Source organism: Lissotriton vulgaris, chromosome 6 (assembly GCF_964263255.1).
Source record: "Lissotriton vulgaris chromosome 6, aLisVul1.2, whole genome shotgun sequence".
Lineage (NCBI taxonomy): Eukaryota > Metazoa > Chordata > Amphibia > Caudata > Salamandridae > Lissotriton > Lissotriton vulgaris.
This window is the reverse complement of record NC_141694.1, coordinates 1,783,868,377-1,783,879,260: the sequence shown is the minus strand read 5'-3', so window position 1 is coordinate 1,783,879,260 and position 10,884 is coordinate 1,783,868,377. Positions and strand designations below refer to the sequence as shown.

The 10,884-nt window shown below is 43.2% G+C and overlaps 1 long non-coding RNA gene across 1 annotated transcript in view; it reads left to right on the top strand.

Annotated features, from left to right (window-relative positions):
• The first annotated feature begins 963 nt into the window (after positions 1–963).
• LOC147709482 (uncharacterized) overlaps positions 964–10,884 on the top strand; it is a 33,411-nt gene continuing 23,490 nt past the window's right edge. The window contains exon 1 of the long non-coding RNA XR_015296697.1: positions 964–1,065. This is a non-coding gene — a long non-coding RNA (uncharacterized LOC147709482). The remainder of the gene's footprint in view (positions 1,066–10,884) is intronic.

Below are 10,884 nucleotides of genomic sequence, written 5' to 3'. Positions count from 1 at the left end.
TTTTCCGGGGATTTCTTTAGGGCTGCTAAACATAAAAACATACGCACAAAACAATACATTAGAACAACCAAACACCTACAATGTGATTTTACAATTTCAATCAAGATCCTGAAAGGAGCCATGTTACATATCCATTTCTTATAATTCATTGTTTATATAACAGATAAAACATTAAAAAGTGATTGCAAAAATTCGAACACATATATGTGAAGTAATCGCAGAAAATGATCTTCCCAATAAAAGTTTTTTGTTTGTTTTTTGTCTTCAAGTAAATCTCTATTTCATTTATGTTGTACATTTATCATTTTTGAAGCAAAGTCATATAGGCATATACAATATGCACATTCTCTTTTACTTCCTCTTACCAACTCTCTAAATTGGCAATAACCACCGTTATTATCAATCAAACACCTCCCTTCAGTTTCTCAAACTGTACCTGTCCTGGTTAAAAAGGCCTCAGTCCAACTTAATTTTAAATCTAAGTTTGCTGTCATATATCTTATTAGTCATGTTCTGTCTTACATATAGGAGCGCCCCTTAATTTGCCCTTAATTGTTTTCACTAGGTAGTGCCACAATACCTAAATCCAATATGTCCTCAATCTTATTTAATTCAAATTGAAGCTTACCAACATTCTATATCATGGAAAGCCTTATCTTTTTTTTTTTTTGTAACTTTATTTTTTTTGCATTTTTCAGTAACAAATATCATCATACAAGGGGAGCACATATTGTACATCCAAAGGGAAGTAGGAGAAAACATGAGGCACATCATTAGATAACAAACAATCAGGCATCACTTGTAGGACTTTGACATTCTGGAGCAGTAAATAGTACAAGGCTAATGACAAGGGTAACTCGTCATGCACTGCCCATTCATTTCAATGGAATACTCCGACTGTAAAAAATGTGATGCGGAAGGAAAAAGCCACTTTTACAGACAAGTAACATAATATGTTTTAACTTTTACTGCAGGTGTGGAGCAAGGAAGCCGCAGCGACTGCAAAAAAGGTTGCTGCGAAATGCAAATTCGAACACAGTTCTCCAGAAGAAAGAGATATTGGCAGTAAGTCCAAAATGATGACATCATACAGTATATACCTATTTTAATGCATACAACATTTTAACTGACCTCTGCATGCCAGAGTAGCTGCTTCTAAGTGCTTTGCAAAAGTATTGTCATAATGTTTTAGAGCTGCAGAGAAGTGGAAAAGAAGGAAAACATATTGCTGAACACGTTCCCATGGAGTGATGTTGCAGTTTAAAGATGTTTCTCTAAAGTTGAGCAGCCCAGTAGGTTTCCTATGCTACTTGGGGTCCATTCTCAAGGGCCGGGCCTTGATTGTGGAGATATTTCCCTCGCAGGCGCTGTTTCTTAATGGCCGGGTCACTCAATGGGGGGGGGGAGGGGGGGGGGGGAGGAGGGAGGGGGGGGAGGTAGGGAGGAAGAGTTTATGAATGGAATGCACAAGGTTCGGATGTAGGGAGTTTGAGCGAGAAGTGTTGTGATTGGATTTTGTTTGGTTGGGAAGGGTTGCTTAGGGGAGGGGGAAGGAGGATTTGGAGTGATAGATTGAAATGTATAGTTAGGCCAGATTGAGCTTCGTGATTAAGGCGTAAAGCCAAAATTGGTATAAAGCTTGTGAACCTGTTTCATTAAAGCGGCCTCTTCCACACTATCACGAAGTCAGTCGTTCTTGGATACGCCATCCCGCCCAAAGGGCCGGCTGCAGCGGTCCAATTTTATTGCCAGCAATTCACCTGCTCTTCCTGTACAGGTTGTACAACTGGGGTGGAAGCTATTTCTGAGGTCTGGGTTATGTCATGAGCTGTACAAATGGTTGCAACTCACTGGTAGATGTGTGTACACACCAGAAAGGCGTGCATGTTGGTTACCACTCATGTTTACCATCTCGCATGATGGTAATTAGTTGCTGAATAACCTATTTAAACAAGTGCTGCTGCCTTTGGTACGGCTTCATTTGAATAATGGAACCTGACCCGAGCACTTTAGCATCTGCTCCGTTAGCAGAGGAGAAGGTTATGATGGTCTCAATGTCAGACTTTCAATCAATGATTGAAGATGCTGTGGCTGCTGCGTTATCTCCGTCTTCTGCCAAAAAACAGAAAAGTATGGCTGATGAAGAGCAGGACCCAGTGATTGACTCTGAGAACAAATATATTCAAGGAGTGCCTTTTCAGGAGTTGTGGAAGCACATTAGGAATATGTTGGGATTCCAGCCCCAAAGGTGCCACACAAGTAATTATTCTCTCAGTGTACAACTCCTCCTACTGATGTTCTGTCCAGACATGAAGTGATTGAGTTGAAGTTCTTCAAAAAAGGGAAATAGATAAGTCGAACTTTCCATGTTTCCTTTTCAAACGTTAACCTATGGACACATGAAGAAAAGTACCCACATTTTCCTTAAGGAAATACCATTTTAAGTAGTGTCATGCCTGCTACGTCTGCGGCATTGGAAGAGGCTTCTCTGTCTGACAGAATGGATGGGAAGATTGAGGGTTCTTTGAAACATTGACATGCAGCAGCAAATTTCCTAATTCTGGCAGCAAGGCTTATTCCTCAAGAGAATTTCTGAAAGACCTTTAGCTCCCATTTCATTGGCTTTAAGACGGAGATTTTAGCAAATATGGAACTGCTGGCTCAGTTTCTTTTGGACTTTTTGATTTCCTCTGGTCTTCCATTTCAGCCTGCGTTGCTGCTCAGCATCTATTGTGGTTAAATATGTTGAAGTTGGAACAGGCACAAAAGTAGCTACTTCTACAACTTCCCTCTACAGGAGACATACTCTTTTGTGCAGAAGTGGGTGAGGTGGTACAGAAGGCTGTGGGAGAGAAAAGTTGCTTCAACCATTGAAACCTTTTATGAATATGCGCTCATTTGCCGAACAGCATTTTAATCGGGCACTTCACAATTAACAGCCCTTTCAGGCCGAGCTTGAGGTCGGGGAACCATGAAAGCTGGAGAATCATGACCACAGCAACCTCGAGAACGTCAGCAGTCTCAACCAAAAGAATGACAATTACTCTCCAATGGGGGGAGGGAGAATAAGCCTCTTTGAGGTTGTTGGTGAGAACTTGTGTCAGACAAATGGGGGCTGACGGTGGTGGATCATGGCTACCAGTTAAAACTCCAGTCTCTTCCAACCGATCACTCCCCTGTGCAAATGCTGATGCTGAAGTAAAAAGACAAGGAGAGCTTTAAGCACTCTCTAGCAGAAGGGAGCAATGGTACCAGTTACTAGGTCAGAAATGAAAACCAAAGGCAGATCGAAGCTCCCGTCAGCGACCAGATTTGAAATTCCTCAACAAATATGTAAAACAGATGATGTTCAAAATGGTGACTTTATGGAGGATCATTCCTCTGGTTTTTCCAGGGAACTTTCTCATGACATTGGACTTACAGGAGGTGTTAGTTCAGGTTCACTCCCAGAGGTTCCTTCACTTTGTGGTGTGGTCGAATAATTTATAGTTCAAGGTGTTTATTTTCAGCATCTCCCCTTCTGCACGAATATTCACAAGGGTACTCGCACCAGTGGGTGTGCGTTGTGCATTGGCATTTGCTTGTTGTACAAGTCATACAAGTCTTACAATTCTTTCCCTACTTGGATGGTTAGCTAATTGTTGCATCCTCTCTTTCTAAGGCAGGGGAAGATGTGCCCTGAGTGTGCGACGGTCTCAAATCTCTTGGATTTCTCCTGAAAGAAGACAAGTCATAACTGCTGCCAACCCATCAGAAAAAATGAATTAGAACTCTCTTCGATGTAGTGTAGGTGACAGTTTCCTGGCCGGAGGACTGGATGTTGATTTTGAAATTTCATCTCCAAGAGCGTCTTTAGTTTTAGTCGGCTCCAGATCATCAATGTTTAAAGGTTCAGGGCCTGGTGCTGGCTTGTACAAATGTGCCATGGGCCGTCTCCATTTAAGGCCGCTGGTACAACATGTTCTCTAGACGGAAAAGAGGCTCAGTGCAAGAGGTCTCTGTCAGAGGCTCACATTTCTTCCAATTGCCAAGAGCTAGCAGTTATTGGTATGGCTCTTCTCAGCTTTTCTCCCAGGGTGATGGGTCATGCTGTTCTTGTAAGGATGGACAATCGGGTGGCAAAGTCTTACAGAAACCGGTAAGGGAACATGGGATACCACTCCCTAGCCCGATTAACTGACTAGATTGTCTCCTGAGCAGAAGTCCACTTGATAACATTTAGAACAATGAATATTCTAGTAATTTTCAATCTGCAGGCAGACAGCCTGAGCAGGAACATGTCCTTGGATTCCCATCTCAGTTTGCAGGCATTTCAGATGGCAATGAAGCTTTTTTGAGTTCCCTCTATAGATCTTTTTGCATCCCAGTTGAATGCCCTCCTGCTGTGGTTTTGAACAGTGAAGGTGTTCCCAAGGCCTTGGAGGGTGAATGCCTTAGCAGTTCCATGGCCTGAGGGCCTTCTGTTTGCCTTTTCTCCAATTTCCCTCCGGCTGAAGGTGCTACAGCGGATTCGGAGGGAGGAAATAACAGTGATTCTGGTGGCACAGTTTTGGCCAAGGATACCATAGTTTCCGTTTTTGACTCTTCCAGCAGCGTAACCTCCCCTTCAATTAACGTTCCCTCCCAGCCCTCTTTGGTTCCCATATCTATCTCTCAAACAGATCACCCAGTTGTGATTAATGGCTTGCAAATTGAGAGGGGTGGGTTGCAACATTTAGGATGTTCACCACAGGGGGTGGCCTGTGATATTCAATCAATAATGAAGGATTCGACAACTACAGCCTATATCAAGCATTGGAGAAAAGCTTGTGTATGGTATTCTAAGAATTCCTGTGATCCAGTCTCTGGTGAGCTATTTCACATTTTTGATTTTTTTAAAGGATGGCTTCTCTAAAGGTTTAGCACACACTACTTTAGGTTCCCAGTGGGCCACCATTAGATCACATAGGCAGCCTGGAGGGAACTCTCTATTATTCTTCCTCAAGGAAAAAGCTACGGACGAGTCTTGTCTGATTCCTTCATAGGACTTATCAGTGGTTCTGGGGTGCTTGCAGGAAAGGCTTTTTAAAGCTTTGGATCAGGTGAGCTGAGCGTGGCTTTCCTCTAAAGTTATATTTCTGGTCGCCTGTGGGGAAATGTCTTCTTTGATTGTCACCTATCCTTATCAAAAGTCTTTCCAGGATAGGGTTGTTATGAGGCTGAAGTTTCACCCTAAAGTTCCTTCCACTTTTCACTGCTCTCAGGAGATTATTTTCCCAATTTTCTGACCCCATCTAACATTGCATCCTCCCGGCATGTCCGTAGAGCTCTTTTCGTGTACCTGGAGCAGGCAAAACCATTCTGGCCTCTCATTCTCCATTTGTTTCTCACGGGGCAGCCTGTAGAGGTCAAAAGACATTGAACACTACTATCAGTAGATGGGTCAGGCAAGCAATTGCTCATGCCTATTTTTCTATGGAGTTGGGCTTGCCAGACAGTGTCATTGCAAGGTCTACCAGAGCAGTGGCTGCTTCTTGGTCCCCCGGCAGGAGATCTGCTGAGCCGCTGCATGGGCCAGTTTCTTTCACACTACAAGTTGGATTTGTTCTCACGAGAGACGGACAATTTTAGCAAATCAGTATTAAAAAAATATATTTCTCATTGAGAAGCATATATGTGGCCTGAGCTGATCTTTTCTTGCACTCGGGTACATCCTCCTATGTTAGTACTATGACGAGGAGGACTTCTGTAGGAGGAATGAATTAGGGGCATAAGTAGGTAATTTCCATTTTGCGATTCGCAAATAGCGATTTTTAAGGAATCGATATTTGAGAATTGCAAAATGGAATGTAGGTAATAAATGACAATTTTTTAGCAAATCTCTAAAATTCCTTAATTGCGATTAGCAAATTGGGAATCGCAATCAAGAAATGAGTGTCCCATTAATTCCTATGGGCCAAGAGGCCCATAGGAATGAATGGGGATACATTCTCAAATTGCGATTTTCTATGAGAAAATTGCAATTTGAGAATCGCAAATCCAAGGGTGCCACGGTGTCCAAAGGACACCTGTTGCACCCCGGAATGTGCCTGTAAGTACATGTGGCGCACATACATGCCCTAAGGGCATGTCTGTGTGCCACATGGCACTTTGAATGAAAAAAAAAAAGCATTTTGACAGGAAATCGCTAAATACCATCTACTCGCAATTTGCGAGACACCCCTATATAGCATTTAAGGAATCACAAAATTGCGATTCCTTAAATGCTTGAGCAAAATAAGGAATCGCAATTTTTGCGATTCCTTATTTTGCTATTTGGCCTATACATACCAAAACGCCGTTTGCTATTCGCAAACGCCGAAATTCTGAGAATTCCAGTGTTTGTGACTCGCAAACGGCTTCCTACATATGCCCCTTAGTAACTTACATCAAGGTTTTTAGCAAGTATGGTAAATACCTGCTATTTCTAGTGTCCTCTTGAAAATTATGCATAACATACAGAACAGGTATTTAACACACTGAGTTCTGCATGTTTTGCCTTTTTTATGTGCCCGATTTATTTTGATCAGTTTTCCATGTCAGATGCTAAATTATAGGGGGGTGGTAGTTAGTCTCAACTTATAAGAAGGGCATAAGAATGGAGAAACCCACACCTACCGTAAAAAGTTTTGTAAATTAGGCCCAGAATGCTCCAGCAAGTGGAGACATGCTATGGGATAAGATGACTTTGAAATCCTTGACTTTCCTGTGCACCTTTTTAAATATGTACAGGGTAATTGTTTTGTTCCTGCGGTTATAAGTTCTAGACCTATAGGAGGCCTTGAACGCATGTTTCTTTCTTTCCATGGACTTATTTTATATATTTGAAATTGCATCTAGACTGTGAACATTGATATAAATTGTGTTATCATCACAGTATTCACTATCTAAACATAATTGCCATATGTGGGAAGAGGGATCTGGTCCGAAATCTATGTATTGATGTTTCATTATACAAAATTTGTCTTGACTTACATAGTCACAAATTGGAAAGCTGTAGAATGTAAACAGATACATATGGTACATATGGGGTTTCAATATTTTCAAATCTGACATATCTCAAGTATTTTATACCAGAAACATCACACAATTTTTTGTTTATAGCTATGTACTTACAAGTGCTTTTTAGTAAGAGTTTTTTCTCTCTAGCGGCTCACCAACAGTAATTTGGCAAGCACTTGCAAGAAATAATCAATCAGTAGACCGCCTCCTGGCGAGATTTCTCATCGCATGGGTTCGAGGCAGGTCGCGACCACTCGCATTGAAAAATCTGCCATTACCATTGACGAAGTTGCAGCTCGCGTAGAATGTCTAATCGACTGCCAGAAAGCAGCAGCACCCTGTGGCGCGACACGTATTGCCATATGTGCTGATTTTACAGCATGGGACAAACTCCTGCTAAAAGTCTGTGCAAGCAGGGTGACTTACCAAACTCCACCCCTGCAAGGTACATGGAGGGGTCCCCCTCCGCAATCGATCAGGAGCTGTCAGGCCAGGGTACTCTACTGAAGGGGCCCCTCACACCCCAGGGGCTGCAGGGGCCTCTGTTACGCTACTGCAAGGTACATAGATATGTGGTGTTTTCTGTCCTCTCTCAATTTGCAGTATGCTGAAATGAATACATAAATAATTATGACTTCTCTTGCAAAAATAAATAAAAATATATCTTTTTTTAAAGTAATTGTCTAGTATCACACAATATGATCATGTACAAGCTGGGATTGAAGCAAGGCTTTTTCCTGGTTTCACTTTACGCAATTCAGTTGCTACATGGTTATTTCTTTCTCTTTACAATTTTGACAACCCCCATGCTTTGTCTTACGTTCTTTGAGGAGATAAATCAATGCACTGTGATAAATATATCTGGATTGTGTATGTATGAAAAAGACTGGTGATGGTATTTTAATGAATAAGACTATCTACTGTTCCTCAGTCCATTGATACTGCTCACAAAGCTAAACGTCTTTATTCATTGTCAATCATTCTTTAATTAATTTATCCACCCACTCCTAATACACCCTTACAGTCATTTGTTCATTGTGCCATGCAGCCAGTTCTCCAATCTTTAGCCAATCAATTATTGGGCATAGTTCTAAAATGAAAAATGTGTTATAAAATTATATTTGTAATTTGATTTTAAAAATTTCTTGGTGGTGGAACACCCGCCTCTCCAAACTCCCTTACAGGTCAGGCTTGTTTGCTGCGTGCTGTATGAGGGCTGTTCTCAGTTCTTAATTTGAGCTGGTGGTTGCAGGTGGAGCCCACTGCCACTTAGTTTTGGGTACTAGCACTTATTTGTTGCTCAACAGACTCTGAGCAATAGAAAGAAAAATACAAAAAGGGGAAAGAAGGATGAAGAGAAACAAGGGAAAACAGAGAAAAAGAAAGAAGGCAGGTTTGAAAATAACCTGTAAAAGTGGGATAAAGAGATGGGGAGAGTCTGGTGTTAATAAAAGGGGCATGAAGTAGAATCAAAACTACGCAGCCCCCTCACTTGATAGAGAAAGCAGCAGACTTCCCAGCAAAGCTATGGGCACCGCCACATATTCTTTTACAAATTAAGCACTGGCAAATCTGAGAAATTGAGTTAGGGTTGTTGCCAGTGCGGCCATTACTAAGATGGTCAGAGACATATGATACAAACTGTGGGAACATTTTCCAAAGCACAGGTTTCAGTGTTGTTGTAAGAAACAAACAACTGGTTTCAGATACATCTGTATTCAGAGACCATAACTTGCGTTGTTGTATTTGTGAGCGCTGGAACACTCGTTAGAGTAGCTGTACGCTTTACAAGTGCCAGTTGATTGTTTTCATGTGTGTGTTCTGATGTTATAGAAATGGCTTCAAGGGACAGAGAAGAAACCATTTGTTGCAGAAAACATACACCATCCTGCAAGTGGAAGACATGCTTTTGATGCACATTTTCATAAAATGACTTTTAATTATGCAGGTCTCGGCCCCCATAACTACAACAAGCCTTACCAGTGTTCATATGGTCTGGTACTTCCCTAGGTCCCCTCTCCCACCAGGGACTACCTACTCACATAGTATTGGACACCACACCAAGATTGTTTATACATATTGGATTAGGGGGGTGTAACTCTACTTTGGCTGTATTTTATTAAACAAACAACAAACAATTTAAAAACTTTCATTATAGAAATTAACGCGGAAAGTGCAGTTACATTGATAGACACAGGTTGTTCAATGGCTAACCTTAAAATAGTCTAATACAGAAGGCACTCCTACCGTAAATCTAAGAATTACCACCACAGGCCAGCTTAGTTGACCGACTAACTGGCCTCCCCCTCAACTACCTCATAACGGCCCTGAAGCGCGTCTCAAACTTTCCACCCACGCTAGGATATCCTCCATAAATGCCTGGTTCCCCTTGTGTTAGAGGTGCACCCCATCTTGTAGAAAAAACTGTTCCCCCTTTATGTACCGGTGACCTATGGTCCTCAGTCTTGGAGTCCTGAATAATTTATCGAATTTGCTGTTGAGCCGCGTGGGGGCACTGTCTTGCTAGCCACCCCACCTCTGTGAGGAGTTCCTCCACTAGTACCCTCCTCCCCAGTTTCGCCAAATCATTGCCCCCCAGGTGCAGGATCCACATCGCCGGTGGTCCCGTGCTTATCACCAAAGCGTGGTTCACCAGTTCCCTGAATTGTCCAACGCACAAACCACCCTGGCCAACGAATGACCAATTTGCCCCTGCCTGGCACGCCCTAGCCCTGATGGCCCCTGTAAAGAAATTATTCAAACGGCGAACATACGAATGTCCTACCACCCAGATCTCCTGATTTTCTTGGTGCGAAGAGTGAACTTTCTCCACCACATTCGTCATTTGTCGGTGGTCCGCTGTCTGTTGCGCTGTGGGCTCTTCCTCCGGTGTGTAGTCGACAGTGGAGGCAGGCCTCTTCCCTGAGTCACAGGATGAAGAAGCTGCAAGAAATGTATAAAAGAAAGCCAAGGTAAATGCATTGCCTAAAGCAGCATATGCAACACATGACTGCAACTGCACGAAATCACCATTTATTTAGTGCAACCACGAAACCCCCCCATTCCTGAGTAACAGTAAGGAGAGGACCCGCAACATCACGCACGGGCGCAATGCCAGACAGCTGAGCTAGAGCATGTGCAGCCGCACATATCTCTTGTAACAGTTTGAGGACCACCAACCAATTCTCTTCATCCTTTCATCACCCAGCCCTCTCGCCGCTGCCTCAGTTGCCGCCCCTATACTAAAGGAATGAGTTCCAAAATCAGCGCTGTCAATGCCCGCCTTCCTTAAAGCAAGGAGCATGACTCTCTTGAAGTGGAACACTGTGAGCGGTACACTGTCCCCATGTATCAAAAGCAGCCCTCCCGAGACCCCGGGTCTTTGGGCCAGGAACGCCTCCAAACACGAGACTGGGCAGCAAGACGTATCCCCTACTCTGTGCAAAACTACGCTGTCTCCCTTTCCTTCCTGGTCGGGTTTTGACTTGATAATGGAAATTAGCACCACGTCTTTTTTGATCTTCACGTGCCCTGCCTGCAAACGTCCCAGCCAATCTTTCTTGTTCTTAGCCACGAGCTTGCTCACCCTGAAAACGCCATAAAATGCCAGGCAAAATGCCGCCTGAAACAACACGGTCTCGCCTGTGGAAACGCAGACCTCTGCCAGTGCCCCAACTAGTTTCCCTAGTGTCTCCAAACCGATGGGCTTCCTGACATCTGGCTGCCCCCCCTGCAAAAGCTGCCATCCTTTCAAGGCCTGCCGTACCACGAAATTCTTTATGGGATCCCCTCCGCCTTTTAGTTTTGCAAAACATGATATGGCCGCAATATGCCTCCTTGCCCAGCCACTGTGCGCCCCTGCTC